Source organism: Aythya marila (genome assembly GCF_965140915.1).
Source record: "Aythya marila genome assembly, chromosome: 2".
NCBI lineage: Eukaryota > Metazoa > Chordata > Aves > Anseriformes > Anatidae > Aythya > Aythya marila.
Window position 1 is genome coordinate 5,791,857 of NC_139043.1, and position 25,995 is coordinate 5,817,851.

Genomic DNA, 25,995 nt, shown 5'->3' on the forward strand with positions numbered 1-25,995 from the left:
AATCAACATCCAAACCCCATCACACTAGAAGCTGCCCAGGTCATAAAGCTGGTGGGGCAGATTGGTGTGGAAGGGCAGAAATTACCGCTGACCTTCTTTTTCAAGGGATGATTACTTCTTTGACTAAGTGCCCGTTCACTTGCCAAAACAGTTGGGAAACCAGATACTTCATGCTGTAGGGCAACCAGTTCCTGTTGTCTGATGTTGGGACTATTTATTTATTTCTTTATTTAATTATTCAAATCACTTTTAATTTCCACCTGTTTTCAACCAAAGCATTATTAAACCTAATTTTCCATTGGTGAGTAGGGGAAGGAGGAATCCATTTCCAACCATGTTAAAGACCCCCAGAGCTTTAGAAGAGGACTTGACCCCCAGTCAAGTGTCCTCAGCTCTTTGCTTCCTACCAAAGCTGGGATTTTCAGCGGGGCCAAGGAGAGTTCGATGGCCATGGAGAACCAGATGCCTGACTCAGGTTGACCTCTCTGCTTGCAAAGGCACCTCCGTTTCTTGGGTGGGCTGAAATTTGCCAGCTGCTGTCATCAGTCAAGCTTACAGCCTTCACTGAAGCTTGGGTTGGCTGGGGACGTGGCAACACAAGCGCCCCACCAAGCACCGGGTGGAAAGATTCACACCTCTGCGATGTGTTGTGTTTTCTCAGGTCTTTTGCTGGTGCATCCTTCAAATTCCTCGTGAAAGTGTGAGCCTGCCTGCAGGAGGGAAATGAAATGTGTGCAAAGGGATTTAGCTGATTGCCACCCATTAATTGTCCCACAGTGAGGGCCAAAAGCCTCGGAGAAGACTCCTATTATTATTATTACTAATAATTATAATAACGATTCTCTGGGTTATGGTAGTACCTGAGTTAAAAGAGCCTCCATTGATTGCTACATTTAATGAACGATCACCATGCCCTGGGCAGCATCCAGTCTGCTCTATAAAAACCAGGGATATTACAATCCTAAAACCAAAACTAAAACAGCTGTAGGGATTTCTTCAAGTCACCCTGAAAGTAAAACACCAGCTGAGCAAACCTGTTCCCAGCCAGAATCAAAGCCCCTTCCTCAGACAGCCACCAGCTTTTTATTGCCTTTATTTGCATTTCTTTCCCACCGCATCAGTCACCCCTGGGGTGCCCAGAGCTTCTTGCTGTGACCTGTAGAGGGAACTGTGCAATGTAGCAAAATGGTCCAAAATAGTCTGGTGGGCCCCCTTCCAGGAAAGGGTGTTCCTCACCCATCCCCTCCATCCTTAGCAGACCTCACATTTTCCACTCAATATCTCAGGTGGGCTGGGACCAAATCTGGCTTCCCATGAAAGGCGGGCTCCACAGCAACAAGAAGCTGGGCTGCATTTCCAAAATAACATGCAATACAATTTCTTTCATTTTCTTTCTTTCTTTCTTTCTTTCTTTCTTTCTTTCTTTCTTTCTTTCTTTCTTTCTTTCTTTCTTTCTTTCTTTCTTTCTTTCTTTCTTTCTTTCTTTCTTTCATTTTCTTTCTTTCTTTCTTTCTTTCTTTCTTTCTTTCTTTCTTTCTTTCTTTCTTTCTTTCTTTCTTTCTTTCTTTCTTTCTTTTTTTCCTTCTTTCAGAAAAACACCTAGTTTTAGGTATTTTCTCTCTATTTTAACTAACAGTTTCTTAGTTTTTGGGGGCTGCCAGTAAGAAGCTAGAAAAGGGCTGTTTAGACCCAGGCTAGAAGTGGCCAGATTGCCTGGGCCACCAGCCAAGGGTTAGCAGAGCCTGGTGTTTCTGGTGAGTGCGCCAGGCTCAGTGCTAGTGCTGTGGTTTGGGTCCTGCTTTATTGTCTCCGATGACACTGGAACAAAATGACTCAGGAGACCGTGGAGCCAGACAAGCCTTCCTTGCCCCATGGCTAAGATGCAAAGTGAACCTGCTCCCCTCGCTGCCTCCACCCTGTGCTCGCCTTGTGGTGCTCCTTGGGCTTGAGATGGGTCAACAAAAGCCTGTTGGAAATGATAAAAAACAAAAAAAAATGCTACCTTGTCCTTGAAAAAGTGCCCATCTCCTCCCAGCTGGCTGGTGAGAAGCTCAGGATTCCTGCTCCTTGCCATCTCACGGGAGGCACAGGCGAGGCAGGGGGGCAGGCAGATTTTCTTAGTCATCTGTGGGTATTTCCTGGTCGCACAAGGTGCCACTTCTGTCAGACTTCAGGGTGTTTTGCTGATGCGGCTAAATACGGCCTGACTCAAAGCCCCTTGCAAAAGCACAGATATCTGGCTGAGGCTGGAAAAGCCAGTGGTTTGAATCTACTTTTCTCCTGACAGCAGCACTGTGGAGGAAATGGGCCAAAGCTGGAAGTGACTGATGTTGAGATCTGCAGATGCCCGATCCCTCCCTTGGGATTTCTCCCTTGGAGAAGTTTCTCCGTGTCCAGAAAATGCAAATCTTGCTGGGTTGGGTTAATATGTTGTTACAGTGAATGCATAGCCCCTAGCCTGTGTTTCCCTCCATTTCCCTGGGAAAAAACAAAAACAAACAAACAAACAAAAAAACAGCAACCAAACAAACAACAAAAACAAAACAAAATTAAAGCCCAAACTAAACCAAAAACAATTAAACAAACAAACAAATTAAATAATAATAAAAAATAAATATTTATTTGGTGGCACCTAAAAAAATAAAAAGGAATCGAACCTGAATTCAGGAACTGAAAATGAAAAGGAATTGGAGGATTTAGGACCTGCAGGTCTGAACATTTCTTAGAGGACCTCCGCCTTGAACCTCCTGGGTTTGCTCTCTCCCCCATGAGAGATGGCAATGCAAGCACCCTCTTTTTTTTTTTTTTTGGAGCTAATCACACTCACATGTAGAAAACATCACAACAACCTTGCTGAGTTTTTTGATTGTACCCATTAGCCCCATCACTGTCTGTGCCATGGAGATAAAAACCTATCCTGTGCCATAAACATGCCTCTCCCTCTCTCAGGGACCTTTTTCAGGTCTTCACCCCATCCCATAGAGCAATGATGGCTCCTCCACATTTACAGCTACCAGCCCTCACGGTGGTGGGACATGGTTTGACTTTGCAGAGTGAATTGCAACCAACCACACACTAATAAGAGCCTTCACAGACCGTGGTGGTGACTTTTATCCAGCCCATTTTTCAAGGCAGAAGCAGGGGTGAAGTGTCAATCTCTTTTCCTGCTCTTTACCTCTCCGAAGGGAGCAGCATCCCTTGCTGGCATTAAAGGCGACTGAGCAAAAGGGCACGACTATAAGTCAGACTTTATATAATTATATAGGGGAGAAAACTGGGATGTCTCTTTGTAGAGGCTGGGAAGGTTCCACTGGAAAACTAGGTTAGACTGAAAAAAAGAAAGAGCCTCTGTAACCCAGAAATAGCTGGGAGGTTTAAGTATAATTTTCCAGCCCTGTGTTATTATGGTACTAATTCGGGTCTGAGAAAGAAATGTAGGTAAAGGTCTCCCAAGGTCAGGAGGAGAAACAAATCACACATGCAGCTTCTTTTTCATACAATATCCTTTGTCCTAACTAAACAATCTCTATTCACAGAGGGTTGTTTCCTCTCGCTGCATGGGGAGCGGAGGTTCATATTTGTGTTTAACTGACTAATTAATCAATTAACTAATGTAGAAATAAGGCAACATTTAGAGCTCTTCCTTTCACCTGGAAGGTGAGTTTTGGGACCAAGCAAAGCCTGGAAATGCCCCACCTGTCCCAGGAGCTGAGGCAGAGGCAAAGCTCCTGCAAGCAGAGCCACTGAGGAGCTGTGATTTCAGTCTGCATCCATGCAGCCTTCCCTTAGGCAGTGAGTTGTGGCACAGCTAAGGCCATGCCAGCCTCCTCAGCAAGCCCAGAGCAAGTGAAGGTTCACCAAAATGTTTATTGTTCTTTAAATGTGCTTTATTTTTTTTTTATATTATTATTATTTTTTTTTTATGAGGCTAATAAAGCTTAGCCCCTTCATGGACAACCACTGTGCAAGATGCTGCAGAAGAGAAAGGCACCTATGCCTAAGAGGGAACAACCTGCAAATCATGTCAGCCTTCATCAGTACATGAAATCCTGCTTTTTACTGAGAGCAAAGTGACCAAAACCATCAAAAGTTCTGCTCTGTCCAGGACACTGAGAAGCATCAGTGTTTTTTTTTTTTTTTCTTTTTTTTTGTCTTTTTTTTTTCTTTTTTTTTTTTTTTTTCTTTTTTCTGGGAAGGTGAGACATTTCCCTTCCCAACCTGTGCTGCACGCTTTTTAAGAAGTGCTGGGACAATGAGCAAAATAAAGCTGTTGGCTTTGCTTACACCACAGCCAAAACTCAAAGGTCTTTCTGCTTTGCATCTTCCAAGCCCCTTCATCATGTGAGCTCCCTAACAGCATACCTGCAAGGGAGAATTTCCAGTTACTGCTTTTGGCACAAATTAAATTCCCCTTGCTTCTCCAGCGCTGTGGTGCATCTGGTAGCAGTTTCACCAGCCACCCACCCTGAAATCCAAAAATTGATGTCCAGAGGAAACCAGCATCTGGTAGCCATGCCCAGGACCACTTGGTGTTTAATTACTTTTCATAGCTCCTGCTCCTGTGCTTGGTTTCAGCAGCACTGCCAAGTCCACCAATTTTCCATATCCAAGGCTGCAGGCTCCAAAAGACTAAAGAGTCCCAAGTAGCACTGTTCAGCTGTGAGAGCCAAAATTCTGTCCTTTCTGGGTTTTATCCCCAGAAAGATGACAGGTGGTAACTCTTTTCTTTTTCTTTTTTTTTTTTTTTTTTTTTTTTTTTTTTTTTTTTTTGAGAAAAATTTAAATCCCAGCCCTGCAGATTTTTGACCAAGGGAGCTCAGGGCTTGCACCTGTAAATGCAGCAGGATGAGATCTCTCTTTGGCAAAGCTGAGCAAGGCTTGAGCTTGAAACGGCGTGGCTCAGAAGCTAAATTCTTAGAGAACAACAAAAGAAAATCCCCTAAAACCCCAGACCTCACAGCACATTTTCCACCCTGCCATTTACACGACAGGTCTTTAAAGGCCAAAAGAGATTTAAAGGCCAACAAAGATTTGCCCTGGCTGGTGCAGAATGCGTTGGGTGGCACAATGAGGGATTTGAAAAGAAATGAAGCCAGAAATACCAGCAAGGTCAGCTGTCACTGTGGGACAGCAGGCAAAAATCACCAGTCTTGATGCTTTTCCTTATATTTTGCTCTCCTGAGTCACCCTGTGCTGGGACAGGAGACAGGGATGGGGCATGGCTTAGTCAATAGCTTTGCTTGAGTTGTGGAAGGGGTAGGAAGGAGTTGAGTGTCTTGGGCTTAACCTAACACAGAGGGAAGGAGGTGAATGTCTTCAGATTAACCTGACAGAGAGGATCTCAAAGCTCTGGCTATTTTATCATCAGGGAGAACACAGCTGCAAGCTCAGGCCAGCAGCTGTGCTCTTGGAGCACCGGACCCCAAAGAACATGGGAGATAAAAGTTGCCTTTGATCTTGCTGGGCTGGGTTTTTCTTGCAAGGTCCCTCCATTTATAACTGACTGCAATCGTGGGTTTATCCTTCGGTGAGGAAGGGTGGGAATCGGGAAATGGAGCAACAAGGCTCATGGGAGGGGCTGGCCATTTTGGAAGCTGTGTCTTAGGGCCAATATGACAGTCTGCTAGGTCAGATGGGGAAGAGATTATTGCTCTTTCCCCTCCTCCCCACTCCTTTACAAAATATATCCATGTTCGTCATTGCTCTGTATCAGGGACCTGTCCAGAAACCTTTCCTTATCTCTTGGCTAATCATGCCTGGATGAGGCCAAACTGGAGCTTGCTTCATCTCACAAAGGACTAAACAAACATTCTAGCTCCCGGTGATGCAACTCGAAGTTGATTTTTCCAGTTACTCAACTTCTCTCTCCCTACGTATAATGTGCTGAACTTTGAAATAAATGCCTCTCTCAGCGATTTCAGCAATTTATGTCAAGAAAATCTGGATGCATCAGAGTGAGAGCTAATATTTTCTGACACAGCACAGGAATAAAGCTGCAGCAGTACATGTAGCTCCTGAGCCTGCGTCTCCGCTCTGCCGCTGACAAGGTCTATGGCCAAGGGCAACGTAGCTGAGCTGTCTGTGCCTCAGTTTCCCTATTGCTGAAAAGGGGATCGTGGCATTTATCCCAAGCGAATGAAGCAGGACAGTGTCACACAATATACCTGAAGCCCAAAAGGAAGCTCTCTGTGAGGGAAAGGAAACTTGGACCCTGCTGTTTCAGCAGAGAGGATGTTTTACTCTCATTTTGTGCTAAAAAATGCAGCATGTAAAGAGGTGTTGCTGATTATTCCTAAGAATCAGCAACATACATAGCATTTAAAGAGTCTTTTCCATATGTTATTTCTGCTTTCTTGGCTGCTTCCCAACACGGGTCGTTATCTCCTGCCTCTTGCAATTGCCCCTGCTGCTTCTTTCAGATCCAGCCTCCCCCTTCCCCACCCAAAGTGTCTGTAGAGAGTCACAAGGACCTTGAAGGACTCAGCTTTAAAGAGACTGAGTGCCCTGATGGGAGATGAGGGCATTTGGATACTCCCGAGAGCAGCTCCCAGCTTGAGGAACTGGATACAATGCTCATATTTTTATGCAAACAGCCTTGCTAATGAGAGATAGCTCTGCCTCCAAACCTCTCAACAAGATTCCTGGAAGCCTACAGGGTTTGAAATCCACAGCATCCTAGTGATTTATCTGAAAGGAAGAAGGCAAACAGGAGGCAAACAGGGCCTTGGGGTTGCTTTTTTTTTCACCCCACAAAGGCTGGTGTTGATCAGCAGATGTTCTAGGATGGTATAACCTGGCCGTGACTGTTTACAGCAGGACACAAAATTGCCCAGCCTCAGCTGTGAGATGCCCACTCCGGTGGGCTGTCACCCCCTCTGCCCACTGAGCACCACCTCAAAACATCACCTTGGAGAGGCTCAGCCCTGGGCAGGAGAACTGCCACCAAGGGGAGCCTGATTCTTCACCACCCACACCCTCCAGAGAGCAAGGTCCAGCTCAATTTGAGATGCCCCAGTTGGAAAGCCCAGACTTTGGCAATTCCCCTGGGAGGGAAATTCAACCTCTTTGCACTTCCCCACAGCGTGTTATATAGCTCTCTATAATACAACTCGCCTTTTAACCCTTTGATTTTCACAACAGCCCCAAGGCACAGGGACGTGCTCTCAGTTCTCTCATTTGTAGTCAGGGATATGGAAGTGCAGAAGAGCTAAATACCTTCATTGCATCCCCACAGATGGCCTGTGGCAGAGCAGAGACCTCATGCCCAGCCTTAGGTTACCTTCCAGTGGAGTAAAATGTTGTTCTGAAGGCAGAATAGAGTGGCCTCTGGCTTCCCCCACATTATTAGGGTAACATCTTCCAAGTGGGTGAGGCCTCTTTTGGTTTCTGGCCCAAGGCAAAGCTCTTGAGGTGTCCTCCAGCCTGGGGTTTCTGGCGTTCTCCTTTTGCTTGGGAGCCACCAGCAAATTGCTCATGTGGAGGTTTGCTCCCCAGGTCCACTTCCAACTGAGACATCACTTGTGAGCACTGCCAGGAGAGTGACACTGGTGCCTTTGGCTTCTGGAGCTCAGCTGTGAGTCGGAGGCAATGATCTGAGCTGAGGTGACCTCAGCCGACCTGAGCCACCGCTTCCACAGCCTCACCCAGCACCGACAGATGTATGGACATGCTCCTCCTCAACCCAGATAGCTCTGTCCTAGCTTCTTTAAAAGGTTTTTTCTCCTCTGTCTGTTCCTGTAACCATCAAAGGAAATTTTGAGCCCTCATCCTAACATGCAGAAGTATTTTTTAAAGCGCTGTGCTGGGCATGAAAACAGCACTTAAAGTGAAAGGGTTCGCAAGAGGTTCAATGGAAGAGGAAGGTTTGGACAGGCTCTTTCTTTCCCACTGCTTTTCCTGGCTTCTCTCAGGTTTTGACTGGATTTTGTCCATCTCTGGACCAAGTTTCCTCTCTCTCTCACTCTGAACGTACCTTAAGAAAACAGATACATATGTGATGTGTGGGAATGCTTAGGGTATATAGCAGCGTGTGGCATGCAGCCTCTCACTATTGATATCAGTGTAAAATATATACCGATAAATACATTTTATACATGTATATGAGTAGAATGTATAAAGAAAAATCTATAAATGACACCTGTTTTGGTGCCACCCAACACGAGGTGGGCAAGCACCAAAGCCAAGGCTCCTCTCCTGCCTGGGATGGAGGTGACGTGCCAGTTCCTGGTATAAAGATCTCATCTTTCCTTGGGGCAATGGAGAGGGATGGAGGGAGACCTTGGGCTGGTGTCTGATCCATCTCTGGGTATAGGATAACCCCCCCCTGCAAAAATGCACATGTGGACAATTTCTGCAGATGCAGGAGTGCGGTGCCTCACTGGGACATCGCTTGGGCTGTAGTCAGTGGAAGACTTCAGGAAAAACCATCAACAAACAAAACCTCTCCCCTTCCCAAAAATCCTTTAGTAATGAATCCAGGAGCCAGATATGATTTAAAATCACACTGAGGCTTCCTGGAGGATGCCAGGAATAATATCCACTGTTTTTAAGGTCTGCCTGTGACTCATACTAGGGTTAGCACCATCCCAGGATGTCTCTGGGACTTGAGGTTAAGGTGACTTGTACCCCAGGAATAACCAAGGGGAATTTAGTGAGGATTTTAGCTTCTATAGGTGCTTCTATAGGTGGAAGAGCCAATCCCCAGAGCCAGCAGGCAGCTCCGCTTTCCCTGCTTTGGATGCCTTCCTGCTACTGTCTGGAGCCTGCAATGCAGCCAGGGTGCAAAATGCAGCTCGTAGTGTGCAAACAGCCTTGGCTGCTCTCCTGGACCTGAGCAAAGGCCACCCACAGGGAGATCTGACTGCAGGTAACCTCCTGACACAGCCTGTCCTCAGCCAAAAGCTGGTCAATATTAGATCAGACCTTGGGGAGAAGTCAGCTCTTTTGAGATCTTGGGGATAGCAGAGCAAGGAGCAGATCCAGGCATCAGTGCTTGCCTGGATAACCGGGGCACAAAGAGGATTTGTAGAGCACTAGGACACCCAATAGGACAAGTCCCTGGGCAGTTTAATTTGGTCAAACCCTCTAGGCCCAAGCTGGCACAAGCTAAAACAACCCCTGAGTAACTATATTCCTCTTTTCTTCTCCCCAGCACCAATTACGAACTCTCCATCCCCAAATGACACAATAAAAACGAACCCAGAGTCTTCAGAGGCAAAGTACAGCCATAGACCTGATGTACCCTGGGGCTGGATGAGCCCTATCTGAAACACAAAGGAGCTGCTTTAAAGACAAAACCGGAGCTGCAGCAGGAACACAGCACAGGAATTGCTCCAGAGGTCAAGAGGAGCTGGCTGCTGCATTTTTACCTCTTCATCTGTCAGTAGCATGTACTTGGCAGGATTTTTAATGAAGAACCGGAATTATTTAATACAGAGCTGGAACAAAATGCTGATTTCCCCCAAGCCCTCCTATATCACAGCTGCAGAGAAAGCTCCTGATCCCCTCCTTTGGACCTGGCCCATCACCTTTGGTGTCCTGTGGATGTGGGTGTCACTGGCTGGCAGTGCCCACCCCGACCTGCCTCTGCTTCCAGGGGGGCAGACAGCCCTGTCCCATGGCCACAGGGACCTGGGGGACAAACACAGGAGTTCCCCTGGCTCTCTCCTGACTCAGGTATCTCATTCTAAGGTTTGTTCAGGCTTTAACAGCTGGAGTTCTGCCCATTTTCAATAAGAAAAGGGAAACCCCGGAGAGCAAGTGCTCAACATGTTTCTCACACACAAGCACATCCACTCAGCCTGCTTAACGCTTTCGGAGATGTGGAGGAAGGGAAAGTTGTTGCATGGTGGAACAGAAATCATTCTAATAGCTTTTGTCATTTGGAAGATTCCCTTGAGCTTCTATTTTTTTTTTTTTTTTTTTTTTGTATAATTAATATTATTTTATTAATTTATTTATTTTTTCCTTCAGTTTTCCCCTCTTGCACACAGGGAGCTGCCCTGGAACTGCTCTAACCCCATACCACCCTCCTCTGGGTGTTCCTTCCCACCTGAGCTTTCTCTACAGCCCAAAGAGCCCCTTGTTCTTTCTCAGTCTGTGCCACTCAGAGTGAACAAATCAATGCAGAAAAGCCAGCTAAAGGGATGTCTTTGATTCCCCTCCCTGCACCCAGCCCCAGCACACTGCTGGCCCATGTTGCTCCTTGCATGGCCTCAGGCTGGCTCTGCCACCACTGGGGCTACAGGCTGAGGGCTTTGCTCCTCTGATCTGCAGAGTTTCATACCCAAAGCAGCAGGTGGATAGCTTGATAAACACTAGATAAATACATAGCCTAGCTAGTAGACCCTTTGTGAGCTCTGGACCCCATGCAGAAAGCTCAGCAAGGAAAAGGGGTTGCTAATGGGGTATGTCAGCAAGGACTCCCCTCCAGCTTCCCCTCTATAGAAAGCAGATCTGGTTCATCTGAGGCATCCTAGCCGCACGTGTTGGCCACTTTACAGCAGCCATGGAGATTAAATCCAGCTCTTCCTGCGCTAAAAGCACAGGCCCTTTATTATCTAAATGAAACCTGGCTTCCCATATGCAGACACACTGCTGGGCTCATGACACACAGACGAGGCACCTGGAGTCCTTCCAGGTCACGGCTGCCACCTTGCACACATAAACACACCAGCTGCAAAATCACCCAAATTTTGCCACTGTCCCTCGACCTCCCAGACTTCTGAGAGACCTGTAACGAACACATTTTGCATGAAAAGCTATTGCCCAAACCAAACCAAGGCTGTTGGGCTAAAACAACAGACTCCGGTTAGACCAAACTATATTAATCAGCCCAAGTGCCGCAGCGCGTTCAGCAAGGCTGCTGCTGCCGCTTCTTTTTATGAAGTCGTTGGGGTGGGATTTTACTCTGTGTGCCTTTTTAATGTCAGTGCGTGTGTTTCAAAACCACAACAGTTTTGTTCCTGAGAACAGATGGTGGCTGGGGGCTCTTTCAAGCCAGCTGCAAGAGGAACCTGGCCAGGGCCCCAACTGCTGCGGCGGGTCTCCCACCTGCAAAGGCTGCTTCCTTTCCCTCATCTAGATGATAAGAAGACCCATCTCTGCTACAAAATAAAGGTAAAAATAAAGGCCTAGCCTTCAAAGCTCCCCTTAGTGTCAGGGAGAGCTCTGCCTGGCTGCGTATTAAAGGGCAAACACCAGGCATGGGGCATGCTCCTTTGGCAGCGTCCCATGAGGCCTACAAGGGCACAGCAGAAAATGCACCCCACTGATACTAATGCACCCTTTTTCAGGTCAGGACCTCAAATCAATGTAAAATTGCTTGTTTTGGGGCTTTTATGAGCATGGCAGAAACCCTGCTTAGCTACAGAACTACAGAGCCCAGATGCTGAAGCCAGTGAGTTATGGTGCAGCCTGCAGGGGTGACCCTGGGCCCTGCCAGGGAGGGGGAAAGGGGTTTTGGGGCAGCAAGGCTGCAGTGTGGGTCTGCAAGCCTGAATCCTACCTGAAGGGTGACAAATGGAGCTGATGGGGGAAGCGAGAACAGAAGGAAAGTCCCTGGACAGGAGGAAGCATCTCAGCACAGCCCACAGCATCGGACCTCCTGCATCTCACACCGAGAGTAGGACTTGGACCACCATGCATTGTCGCCTCCTCCCCACATGTCAGTGCCACCCGTTCCTTTTCATCTGGATCCATCCTGCCTTAGTAGGAGCATCTCTGTGAGGAGATGAGCACCATTGATGACTGTGGAAGGAGACAGGTCCCTGCAGACAGCACCTCACAGCTCTGGGCTCAGCCTCCTGCAGAGGGGTTTCTCTCCTTGTGTGGGCTACAGGGAGAGCACCTGTTGGCCATGCTTACAGATGGATCCCCCAGGTAACTGCTCGTATGATGTAGCTAAATCAGGACCTGTGGCCTGCAAAGCATATTTTAGCACATCTCCTAAAACTGGCCTGTGAGGGAGCAAGGAGACCTCAAGAGCAGCAGCAGCAAACTGCATATTTGGCCCTATGCACAAAGGTCTTTCCTCTGTCAAGCTTCTCTCTTTTAAAGAAGTTTCAGCCAAGCAAAACTTCATCCCAGACAGCCCCAGGGAGACCAGGAACCTCTGCAAATACAATATGTTGGGATTAACAACCATGTTCATCAATAGCAGGTAATGTGACCTGACAGGTATTGATTCAGCATTGCAGCGTCACATTTGCTCAGTATGTAGGTCACTCAAGCACGGGCTCTTCAAATAAGTGTGCAGCGTGCCCCGTCTGAGCCATGGGTACAGTACAGGGTGTCCGTTCTGCAAACAGGCAGCGTGGGCCACTCCTCCTGCTTCCCTGGCTTGCTTCATCCAAGGTCAGCTTCATTAGTGTCCAGTGCTAATGACACTGATGCTTGGAGTAGGGCAGTTTTGCATTTCACAGAGAAGTGCAAGCATAAGGCTGCCATGTGTTTGTTGCTTTCCCCCCACCTCAACGTCTTCCTCTCCCCTCCTGCCTGAGTGCACTTTTTGTCCTCTCTGATTCTGCAGAAAATGGGAAATGAGCTGGGGGAGGTGAAGGGGGCTGCAGCATCTGCTGTGAGTGTGCTCAGACAGGAGAGATCCTGACTGGAGAAGATCTGGGACGGGAAATGTTTTAGGGCAGAAGAGATGTGAATTTGAGGTCAAAGAAGATGAGAAGGGAAATCTGTTGCACAGGACACTGTGGGATGTGGGTGTCCTGTTATGATGTGATTTGAGAGCAAGGGTATATTACCGCTACACTTCTCCATCCTTCCTCTATCTATCTGTTCCTTCATCCCTCCATCCTTCTCTCTGTCCATCTCTTCATCCCTCCACCCCTCCATCTTTCCACATGCACCCAGAGCAAGGTCTCCCTTGCCCCATGAGGAGCGGCAAGGCTATCCCACCAACAATAGGGCAGTGTTAAACACATCCCACACTGTTTTCACCATTGGGAACGGTCTGCCTGTACATCTACCTGCACTGCTGGAGCAGACTTCAGGAGCCAGATCTTGGTCTGGGATTTCTATTAAACCACCTTGCTGTGTCATTTTTTCTTGTTTTTCACTCCCCTCTCTCCAACCACAACCACTTTCAAGCCAGCATGTGAGGGAAGAGGAACTCATGTTGATGTTTTCTCTTTCTCTTGTGGTTCCTCAAATGATTAATAGAGAATCTGGGACTCCTGCACTTCCCACTTAGGAAAAAACAAAATAAAACCATCGGGAAATTCCATGGGTTCTCTCTTCCACAGTTTTTACTAGATCATCCCATAAGTGGGGAGTCCAAGAACAGTCTCCTGCCTAAAGAAAACTAGACATTTCTCTCATTTCAAAGAGCTTATCAGAAAGCAGCTAGGTTTCATATAGCAATAGCAATAATAGAAACACTAATTTTATTTGTGTGGTTTTATTTTCAGCTGGGAAACAGGATGAATTTTTCATGACAAGTTTTGCAAAGAAATGTGGTGGTTTAAGTTTTGCTTTTCCACTGGCCGGGGGGAAATGGTGGAAATTAGTCATCTGAAATATGGCAAACCAGTCAGGCATTGTTTAGCTCATATATAACCTTCCTGAAGCACTACAGACATCCATGGAAAGGAGCGGGGAACACAGCCTGGGCTGCTACACAGAGAAACCTTGTGTTTCTCAGCCAGGTTTCATGAGTTTTTTTGCTCAGGCCCCCAGGGTTTGAGCTCCAGAGATGGGGAACAGGTCCAAGCTCTGCTGGAGCTGTTGGGTCTGGGACCAGCAGAAGTCCTTATTTAGGGCTAACCTAGCACTAAGCAGCATCGGGCCGTATTCTGAATGCCTATTATTTATGTTATGCCTGATCCAAGTCCTGGCTCAAGATTTAGAACCTGGGAGATCAAAAATTTCCTTGCTTCTCCTGACATTTATTTGCTTTAAGTTGTGCGGATGAGAGCTGTTATCAATTTTCCTTAAGGCATTTTATGGTAGCACCACAAGGCTGGAGAAAAGACCCGTTATGGTCGCTATCTGTGGATTGCGGACAGTGAGCAGCTCATTAAACTCACTGTTGGATGGTAACACAAATGTGAGTGATTAACAACTTTAGTGATGTTTTAATATTGGATATACAAATACATGTATGAGTCATTGGCTTTCTTCCAGATAGTAAGGTTGGCTTAAAGTTTAGAAAACTTGTATGTAGTGGCTTTTAAGCTTTTCTCCCCAAATGCAAGGGCTAGAAATCTGAAAACAAATTGCAAGCAAATATTCCAGGACCTGAGCAACAGAAAAAGACTCAAAATTGGCAGCCTGGGAGCCTTGAATTCTGCCATGGAAAAGATCATCTGCCGGAAACCCTGGATTCCCCAAACGTGGTGGTGACCACGGGATGCTCCAGTGGTTTATTTTGTCTTGCGGGCTGTTTGTTAAACGGAGGGGAGTTTCTCATGGATGTGTCCCAGTGCTCTGCATGTGCACCGTGCGTGCTGCAGGCAGAACAGCACACCGTTTTCATCTGCTGTGCTTGGCTTCTTTAAAAACAGAAGAGAAACAGCAGCGTCATGTAAGGCTCAGGAGCAAACGGTACAATTAAAAAGCAAAGGCTTGTTTTGGGATAAGGCTGTGGGACTGAGCTGAAATCTGTTACACATGCTGCTCTAGTCTTAACTTTCTGTAATACTGGAAGGGATCAGAGAGCAAAGCTGTTGACTTTGCTAAGTGTTTGCAGGTCAGGCTATAGGGAAAAATCCCTTCCATGCTCCAGCTTTCTAATGCCAAGGTTAAAAAAAAAAAAAAAAAAAAAAAAAAAAAAGATGTCTCATGCTGCACAGAGGGAGATTTCTCTGTTCTGACCTGTGGTAGAGGATTCTGTCCCTCAGCGTAGGGACACAATGGGGATGGTGGAAGAAACAGTGTGAGAACCTGAGTACTGGGCTGCTGGGGTGTGGGGTGGCACCGAGATTGTGTGGGTGGCCCAGAAACACTGCCACGGCTGATGGGAACTGCTGAGCTCTTCTGCACGCCTTGCAGAAATGACATCATGGAAGGAAATTTTGGGTGTTTAGGAGACCCTGCTTGGCACCTCAGCCTTGGCACCGCCACAATGAATAACTGTTGCTGAACGTGCTGATTGATGAAGAATAAAAAAAAACTGGAGCAGCATTTCAGAGTTGAGTGTGGCCCAGCTCAAAGCACTGCAGAGCCTACTGCTCCTCTGCCTGACATGGTCTGCATCACCCCTTCGTGGCTCTCAGCCACAAAACCAAAATGTGCAGCCTGTTGGGATGCTGGGCTGAATGGGATGGATGGATGCGTGGATGGATGGAGGGACGGACGGTCAGGTTGGTGAGTTAAGCCGGATTCAGGAGATCCAGCCTTTGGACTGAAGAAAATTTTGTTCCACATAACACATGGCAGGCCCCCAGTTAAAATATAATACCTTTTCTGTGACGTGGCTTTGAAACTGCCTTGACCTTCCTGGTTATATAAACACACATAACCATGCACATATAGAAACAACTTTATTTGGGGAAAATGTTTTCTCTGGGGCTGTATTACCCCAGGAAGCCCATAGCAGGGCCTGATAACCAGTCGCTGAGGTACTTAGGGGCATGGTTAAGTGATAGACTTGGCTGTGCTGGGTTAACAGTTGGACTTGATGATCTCTTCCAACCTAAATGAGTCTATGATTCTATGGAAGGACTTGAGGATTAGGGCAAACCTTAGCACTTCCCTTATTACCCTCCTGGTTCTGACCTCTGCATCAGGATCAATTGCCAGAGATCCTTGCTGTCCCTTATATAAAGGGAAATTGTGTTAACCCAGCTTTTATAAGGAAGGCAGAGGGACGAAACGACTTTTATTGTTACTGTTGTTCTTCTTTCTGTTGCAAGAGCTTCTGCAAAGGGTCTCCTGGTGCTGTATGTTGCATAAAAACACACTGAGGAAAGTGTGCCGGCCTTATGTGACCTACCCGAGGCTGCCAAGGGAGCTGGGGCCAGAGACAGGATTAGGGCTCCAGTTCTCAGCTCCTACTCCCGGATTCTCCTTATTAAATGACACCTCATCATTACAATAATGAGATCATCCCTGTTATTTAATTACATTCTCCTTGTTGCTACAAATCCTCTGTGTAGCAATCCAAGCACTTGCTTTCTAAGGTTAGCAGGAACACAGAGATATGTTTCCTGCCTTGCTATAAGATGTATATCACTTAGTTCTTGCCTGACATCAGCTTTTTCCAGCTGTGGCCCTTGAAAAACTGAGCTCGCATACATGCTCATGCTCTGAGCAGCAAGGCTGCTAATACTCACTTCTTCCTCCACACATTTAGGTGCAGGGTTAATTTTGTAAACCTGTGGGATTTCTCAAAGGCTGCTCATGCTAGCAAAATGAAGTGTCTGCAGGAACCACGTTCTTGAGGCTACATCCCTTTTGCTTTCTGAAAATATGTGGCTCTGTAGGGTGCCAGCCTGGAGGAAGTTCCTCACTCTGAGGGATTTGGACATGCTGAGACCTGGCTTTTTGCCCATCTCTCTTTGGCTTTGCGATGGAGACACTCTTGCCTCTGTCTTATTAAACCCTGGCCCTTGAGGTTGAGGACACAGTGCCTCCAGGGAGAGCTGCTGCTTCTGGTGCTGGTAGCTCTTTGGTAGAGTTCAGCCAGCTTTTTACAACCCATCATTATCTCCTGACACGCAGGGGAAAACAAGAGCTCGGGCAGGAGCATTCATCAGCAGGAATCTGGCTGGGCTTGTTTGCAGGGCCGTGCCCCAGCACAACCTCAGCTGGGGGACCAGGCGCAGGGGTGGCACCGGCCTCACCACAGGAGGACAAAGCGTTGACTACCACCTCTGCAAGTCATCCCATGGAGAGGAAAAGCCCGGGATGACTTCTTGGGTCCAAGGCTCTGCTTGCATTTCCCCAGCTCTCCCAGGGGCGACTGGGCTTGAATATTTGGCAGCCTCCTCAGCCCAGGGGGAGACTGGAGAGCACTGTGTTTCGGGGTGTGAGATAAAGGCTGGGTGTGCGAGTCGTGGCACGGCTCGTGCATGGAGCATTGCCTGCTTTAGTTTTTGCCAGCCCTGGCTACCAGGGCTACCAGCACTTCCCAGTACAACTCCTGTTTGCCTTGGCGCTGTTCCCTTGGCAATACTGGTGTTCCCAGTGAGGCAGCTCAGGTACTGAGGAGTCACTCATGTGATTTACCCATGTTAAGAGTGAAGATTTTGGCCAAGGAAAGATTTAATCCCAAACTGGGGAGATCTTCTAACATCAACTTTATGTCTTCACCACCCAAAACCTCCTTCCTGGCTTCTTTCACGTATTACCTCAGGAAATTACATCCCACATCTTTTGTACATTCTTCTTCAAGATACCTTCAGCTATATTTCCTGTGAAAAGCAACTCAGCAAAGACACCTCCTTGTCCAGGGCATTAATTTTTCATCTCTTTGCCATGCCAGGCTGGGCTTGCCTAGCCTTAGTAGATGTCCCAGCTTCTCCCCACCAGATTTTCACCACTTCATTACGACATTGTTCCACGCTGTCAGAAATGAGCCAGTAACTCCCCAGGGCAGGGCTGTGTACCTGTGCAGACTGGGAGGGTCTAGCATACTTTCCAGTACTGAAATAATTAACAATTAAGTCATTAATTAATAGAGCTTATGGATTTCCACCAGCACGTGAAGTTCTTTGCAATGCTTGGGATCAGAAAAATCCTGTCATATAGTTAAGTGTTGAGTAATAACCCTGGAAGAAAAGAATCAGTGATGATCTTTCCTACATCCCTGAGAGATGCAAAGACTTCCTGTCAGACAGGCAGATGCTGCCTTTCCTCCAGACATCTGCAGAAGGGCACTTTGATGCTCATGTTGAGAAATATTCTTGGCTTGCTCTGGCTGGATGAGAAACTGCTGCTATCGAAGAGTGATTTGACCATGTCTTCCCTCCATGGCAACTGGGATTGGAAGAGGTCATGTACTGGGAGAGAAATGCCACTCAGTGACTCCATCAGATTGCACAAAGGGCAGAAATATCACCCCATTAGTACCTCCAGTAACCACACGCTTGTCTTACTTGCTCAGCCCCGTTGCTGAGTTCAAAAGTATCAGTTCAAAACCCTGAGTTTAGCTATCCTGGTAGAGCAAACAAGCCCATCAGACACTCTGATCCCAAGATAAACTGTGGCCACATACTCCCTCAGACAGACAGGTTGTCTTGAAGTCCAGAGTTTAAAATGTGTTTGACTTCAGTGCAATAAAATCAAAGAGGAAGCAAGAAACCTGAAGCAGTACCGCAATCATTAACCCATAGTGCTGCTGCAATGAATATCCTATTTTTGAGCCTGAATGTAATTAAACTGCATGGGGAGGTCTTTTATGTACCTGTAAAGCAGTGTCTACATGTACAGCACTCTGTAAATAAATAATGTGCAATAATAATTGTTAATAAAATATGCTGGATGGTGGAGCAATTTGGCTGCTAGCTGGATTGCTGCTGACAATTCAAAGATCTGATTTATGACTTTGAGGTCATTCTGGGAAATATTTTACCATTGTTTTGTGATCCTGTTGCCATGCTTTTCTGATTATTTGTATATGCTATTGGTGGGCAAAAGCAAGCACTATTCCATTATACTACAGGCTTGAAGTCAGAAGGGAGCATCACGGTCTTCTTTGGGCTCCTGTATTTCTTGCTGAACTAGTGGTTTTCCACTCGTGGTTTGTGAGTAACGGTGGGTGCAAAGGTTATTTCGGAAGATTCTGTGAAGTTGACTAAAACCAGTAAAGGGATTTTTTTTTCAATGTTGTTCACAAGCTACTGGCTTAGCCAATATCTCAAAGTACTAAAACCTATTTCAAAGGTGTCAAAGAGCAAAGCCTTCGCTGTATTTATTGTCACCATCTGTTTATATCGCACTTTCCATTTGCATTTCTCTCTTTCTGGACCTCTATGTTTCATTTTGGTTCTGTCTGTCCAACAGAAGAGTGTTGTTCTATGAGAGAAGTGCTGCTCCAGAGAGATCTTTGGCTGCCTACAGCCCTGGGATGCCTGGCAGGACACTAATTACTTCTGAGGCTTTCATGGAAGAGGCTGGGGAAAGGACACCAGCTGTCAGTGGGCCAGAATTTGCCAGTGTCTGCATTTTAAGGGACATCTGTCTTAGATAAATGAAAGATTTGAACTTCTCCAGACTCATATTGTGAGGCAGATTCAGCAGTTCTCAGCTCAGCTCATTTTATTCTGCACCCTCTCCAGATTTCACAAACTTGATTTAAAAAGTCGAGGCAGCACAAACAAGTGTGTTTCTGCAGTTATCTCTCACTAATTCTGCCTATAGAGGTGGTAAGATCTTACCTCTTCCCACCAACAGGTCCACCCCTTGTAAGCTGACAGATCACATGAGCTCTCCTAACCACATAACCCATAAACTCCTGCCCTGCAGCTAGCATCAGGACATCACGAGCATTCGTGGAACTGCTGATCTACAATGGATGAACAAATGTCCCTGGCATTATGGTTGGCCTTTGGTTTTGTTAAAGTACATACAGTCCAATGAGTCAACCTCAGAGCTAGTCCCGCTGTAATTGGCCTACTCTTCTTCTTCATCCTGGCACCAACTGCAGTAATATCATCATACAGAAGTGGTCTAGATCCTGTGGTCATCCAGCCTATCTTTTACAGTTGCAGAAAACACCATAGTCCACAGTGCCCACCAAACATCTGCTACATCTCCTACATACAGTACCTACTGTATTTGTGTCCCAACATCAGTTAGACTCTGGACTAGGAGGAAATGGTGAAAAGACATTTTTCCACTCTGTTAATGAAAGAGAGCAGAAGAGATCCCAAGTGATCACACTGTCCTAAGATCTTTCACTGGCCAGAGGGAAGTTAAAGAAAATTCCTAGAAGATCTTGGCACATAGACCATGAAGGAAGATTAGCAGCCCAACAGTTCTTGCCTCCCTTTCCTGACCCTACATCTGATGACTTATTTTATCCAGAGGTTGTAAGCAAGGCATGCTGGCCAGGCATCAGAGATACTGTAATATCATGGCAACCACCAACATTCTCGCTTGCTCCCGTACTTAGTGGTTCAACTTTATCAGTGTATCTGATACAATTTACTTTTATGGTCCAGATCTGAAGTTGCAGCACTTTGTCTGGACTTCTGCTTAAGGACCAGAGCTGAGCTGTCAGAGTGGGATAGAGCAGATGGTTGGGGAGATAGGTCCAAAGGCCACCTGCATCACTGGACACCCATTTAGGCAGCAGTGCAGTAAGCTTGTTATCTTCTGCTCAATTTGCTGTTAGTGGACATCTAATCAATATCATCAATGTGCTGTAGGAAGTGATTCATCTTGGCCCAAAGAAGACATCTGCATGTCTAAGGTTAGATGAGATGAATATCATCTTCACTGACTCTTAGCAAGTTTCAGTGTTTAACCCCAGCTTCATCCGTGCCCTATAAGCTGGTTCCTTCCATCTATCCTCTCTGACCCTGGAGGTCTCTTGCTTCCTCTTCTCTGCTTGGAAAGCTCCAAGAACTGACCAAAATTTCATTCCTGAGACAATTAGAGAAAGGTTTCTTATTTCCTCTTATGTCTCACTTTTGTTTTGCTAAGCAAAGCAAACCAAACAACTTGCGTCTCCTGTCACCAGACACTGCAGCCAGATTTCTGCTGCACCTGCTCCTGTATAAAGTTGCACGGTGACAATTCCCCATCAGCAATGATGTTTGGAGATCTCTATCAAGGCAGGTGTTCAGCAAATGGTCTCTTTGTACAGGGAGTACCCCACTCTGCTAATTGCCAGCACAAGGTCTGTACAACACAATGACACAAGGCTTTGCAGCTTAAGGCTCTGCATGAGGTGAATATAATCTTCTCCTGAGCCTGGAAGTCTGTTTAAAAAATGTTAACAAACATCTGCTCAAATTAGTGTGTGGCAACAGGTTGTGGGATGAAGTATTCCAGCTCACCAAAAGAAGTTGTGGGGGGGCCACCTTGGACTACCATGGCAGTAGTTTAGCTGAGCAAAACCCTCACAACAAGCATGACAGCAAATGCCAGATGGACCAGTGCTCCTGCAAACTGGTATATCAACAAGTGTGGAGGTGGAAACAAGACCTGGACAGCAAGCAGAGACTGTGCTTTGCAAAGGAGATGGGGATTGGTGTGTTTGGTCTTGCTACAGTACCCTCATTTAAACAAAGGAAATACTGTGCTTTTTTCCTAGCATTACCCTGAGACTCAATTTGGCTAAAATTTGCCTTTATGATATCAGTTAGAGTGATGTGCAAGTGTCAGGTCACAGGGATTATAAAACGTCTCCCAGAAATTAGTTTGATCCTCTCTATATTTAGCTACTGCGTTAAACCATCAGAAAGGCATCAACAAAATGACAGGCAGGCAGAAATCTGCGTCTTTGGCTAGGACGACTTTCCCCTACTCACCTCCCTTCCCTGACTATCACGCTACACTTAAAACCCAGATCTGAGCTTTGCAGTTCCACTTTCATGTTTGCTCACAGCTAGAGAGCTGAAAGGCCTCGGTTTTGAGAAAGCAGGTATGATAAAGCTCCTTCTTGGGCAACAAGAGTTTTGCAATTTACTCCAACAGTTCCATGAGTTCTAATTTTACATTCTTATGGGCCACATTTATTTGTTACTGAGAGAGGAAAGAAGGCACTTTGTTTACCCCCTCAATGGCCGTGGCACGGGGACGGATTAACCCCAGCCAGATTGCATTCGATGCTGCCTGCAGCACAGCATCCTCTGCAGCCTGCACACACTGGGGCTGGTTTATTGTTGGAAGCCAAATGGGGGGCAAAGATAAGCTTCCTCAAAGGCACATCCCTCTCTGATCCTGCTCTTCCACCAGTGGCATGCTAATAAAATAAACTTGGCTGTGCGCGGGCCATGTGCACGGAGCCCGGCTCCCGGACGTGGAATTCCTGGTCCTCGCCAACTTTCCCCTAAAGCTTCGTTATTCCAATAAATCACGGAGCTGAGTTATGGGGCTCTGTTTGGTGGGGGCTGCTTTTAATTGCAGTTTTAGGAACTGTGGGAAAGCAGAATTAATGCCATATGTTTTTTAGGCTTTCGAACCAGTCGCAGGGTCTCGCTTTCAGTTTTGGCTGGGATTCAAACATCACAGCGAATTTTCAGGTTCCTCTGTGTCAAGCCACAGCACAGGGGGGAAGGGGAGGAGGGACGATGGCGGAGGGGTGTGCTATGGGATGAGGGAGGGTGCTGCTGCCTGGTGCTGTGCTGCTGGGGTGGGGATGCAGGAGAAAATAGCAAAGTGCTTCCAGAGGTGAGGTGGAGCACTCCAGCTAAAATCCATCTCCTTTCTGGTCTTCACCATGAACGGACAAAGCTGAAACTTGTGAAAAAGGGAATGGGCTGAGAAGGGGAATGGAGCATATGGTGCTGCCATGTCAGGGCTTCTTTCTGGGTACTGGTTTCTCTCATGCTGTTCCTTTTACTAATTTGTCTTCCCGCAGTACCGTCCATGCTCAGTGGTGTGGTGCCTTCTTCACCTATCTCCCCACTGCCTTCAGGCTGTGCTACGGGCATGAACTTGCAAAGGATGAGCTTGAAGGAAGTTCAAGGTAGAGTTTCCATACTGTAGGACTGAAGTCAGCAAGCACAGGTTTGCCCCTAAAATAAGGGTGCAGATATCAAAAAAGAGCTAGGCTCCCTTTTGCTGTTTTAAGCTGTCTGGTCCCTGCCACCGTGATCATGTTTATCTCCAGGTGGCTCCAATCTAGTTCCTTCTGTAGACCCAGAAATGAGACCTCAAGGCTGCTCTCAGAAGACAGATAATGCAAAATACACTTTCCCCCTGTGCCTGACAAGGAAACAGGGGACTCACGGTGTTGTAGGCTTACTCGTGTATGCAATTATGAATGTGCAGTGACTGGGGCCCATAAGCAATCAAGCAGAACTGCAAAGGAAAGACCCCTGTGTCCTGGCTCATGCCAGAAAAGAGAGATCAGAGATTTTTATGAGCTCTATGCATCAGGGGAGCCATGGTGAGGGCTCTCAATAGTGAGCAAGGTCCCAGCTGAGCATGGAGGTCCAACACAGAAGCAACCTCATTTTCTCTCTTTTCCTCTTCTCTCTGATACTGAGTTACTTTGAGTTTGAGTTTGACACAGCCTAAAATCAGCATGGGATGTCCAGTCAGCAGCGGTGAAGGAAGATGACTCCTGTCCGGGTGGGGACCTTTCCAGCACATGACCGTCATTTGGAACGTGACTAATTATGACAATAAGTCATCAATGGTAAATTACGAAAGGATGACTCTGGCCAAGACAGAGGTAATAACTAGTTAGCTCATTTGCTAACATGGTATAAGGAAGGAGGAGCCTGGCTGCTGACTCAAATCTGATGGGGTGAAAAAGCATGCGTGACATCTCAGAGCGGGTGGATGGAGTTTTCCATCTTATTGTCTCTTCTGGGATGTTTTGCCTCTTCTGGATGTTGCCATCAGTGCCACCAAGACAATTCACTCTGAAATTTATCCAGCAACTGAGGAGCACCTGCATATAATAAGAGAAGGGACATGATGTGCATTACAAAAGCATCTAAGGAATCATTTCTGTCATCTCTGAGTAGGTGTAAATACCTGATGACTTCTAGATCTTGCTAATTATTAGAAGTGACTTTATTTTTCAGAAAAATAAAATAGTAATAAAAAACCCCACACATCTCAGAGAGGCTCAAGTTTTCTGAGAAAATCATTTCCCATCTTAAAATGCGTTCAGAAGAATGCATAAATTTTCATGAAAAGCTTTCAGTGTAACAGTTAAACAAATTGCATTTCCTCAGTTTCACTTCAGCACTGTTAAAATGACATCGAAAGACATTGTTTCAACTTGCTTTGATTCATTTTGTATTGTATTGCAATATTAATTGAAACATTTTCAATCTGTGTTATATTTTATTGTGCCAGGATTTATGTTGCTTGTGCCTTTGTTATGCTTGGTTTTGACTTTATCAAAGTGAAATGTTTCAGTGGTGTCAGATGGAATGGCTTTTACATTCTCATTCCATCAAACATTTTAAAATTTTATGGTTTTGTTCAGATTCAGAATGATAAATAGGAAGCAAATGTGGACATTTCCCAGAGGACAAAAATTCTAAATTCCAGCCAACTCTGCCTCTGTGTTTGAAAGGAATACATGTTTTCTGGGCATTAAATCTGCGACTTTGGAGAGCTGCTCCATCTGTCAGCTCTACCACAGCCTTTTTATGTGACCCTGGGCAAGTCACTTAGGACTTGACTACATGAGGAAAGAGACTGGAAAAGCTATCCATGATCACCCAAAATACGTGCATTTACTCCATATGAAGGGCGAATTCATCCCTGCAGCAGATATCCACACCTGGGCCAGTCACCCTGAGCTCATTTAACATGGGACTTGTATCACCCTGAACAAAACATAAGATCTGGTGAGATGAACTTTAGCTTATGTTGGCTCAAAAGTTGCCCAGGGTGAGTGCCTCAGCCTGATTTTCCTGTGATAATCCCCTTCCAGTGTCTGCTGCAGTGGAATCTGGTCCAGCCTGAGAAGAGTTTACGCACATGTACAAAGGCCATGGACTCTGAGGGGTGGAAAGGACTCCAACCTGGCTCCCTGTCCCAACAATTGGGACTTAAAACAAAGGACTGCATCTGTCATTTGGTCTGGACACAGTCTCCAGCTCTACAAGTGGCTTGGTATTTTCAATTCACACCAAAAGTTCATTCCCCAGCCGCTTCCCTACACAAAGAAAACCTTAGTCTGCCTGCCTATCAAGTTAGCCCCCTGTAAAATAGGGATTATACTAATTCTTCTTGTCTCTGAGGGGTCTATGTAGACCCTTCAGGAGCATCCTGTTATTTTTGTACATCCAAGAATGAGTACAAGGCATCTTTGGCCTTGTTTAGATCTCATTACAACCCTGAATAGCTGCATCATGGAACATTTTCTTTCTGTGTGATCCAACACAGAACCACTTAAATGCTTAAAAAACACCTCCTCCCTGGTGAAATAGCTTATTTTTTCCCAGCTGATTTGCCCAATTACACCACGCATCTAATTTGTAGATCTGTGCAGACAGCAGCAAGTTCCTTAATCTCTCAGGATGGGACACGACTCCTGAAGACCTTTGCCCAGAGACACCTGGGACAAAGCTCCTGTTGGTCTCACTGGGAACAGGCCCTGGCCAGGTGTTAATCCCATCCTCACCGTACCTTATGGAGGGTGTCCCACCCCTCTTTCACCACTCTGGGAAACTGAAGACGAGTACAGAGGGCAAGGGAGGACAACCAGGACCACAGCTGATGGTTTCTCATCCTTCCACCTGAGCAGCCCCTGGGGCCTCTCTGGAGACAGAGGAGGGAGGGAAATGAGGAAGAGCTGTCAAAGGCAGGCAACACAGTAGTTTCAGTTGTGTATTTCAGTTTACCTCAGTGACCCCTCTGCTTCGTTTTTGCAGTGCCTTTGTCTTATTTTCCTTCACATCCCATTCTCTGCAGCACCTTCTCATTTGGGAAGTCCATCAGGGGGGTCTGTGGAGCTGGGAATATGGTCCTTCCACCTTTATATCTCTAGGGTGGGTTTCCAAATCACTTTATTGGGAAAAGGAGTGTGATGGGCTGTGTGTATTCCCCCTTCCAATTGCCATAAGATCGTCAAACCAGGGTGATACTGCCAAGCTGAAACCCAGATCTCCTGTACATCTTCTGACTTGTTTGCAATTCTTTGTGGTTTTTACCTGCTTCTTGGGCTTGCTAAAACAACAAAACAAAAGCTCGTATAAAGTTGCAGCTGCTCGGCACCAGCCCAGAATTTAACACCAAAGGGATGTGCAGGCAGAGAGGGGCAGTGTGTGGGCTCTCTCTTCTGACTCAATAGGGGAGTAAAAGCATCTAAAGGGGGGATTTTTGTCACTGGCATGAAAAGCCTTTGGACACTTTTGAAAGATCTTTCAAAGTGGTCAGGGCAGCCCCTCCAGCTTTTACCCT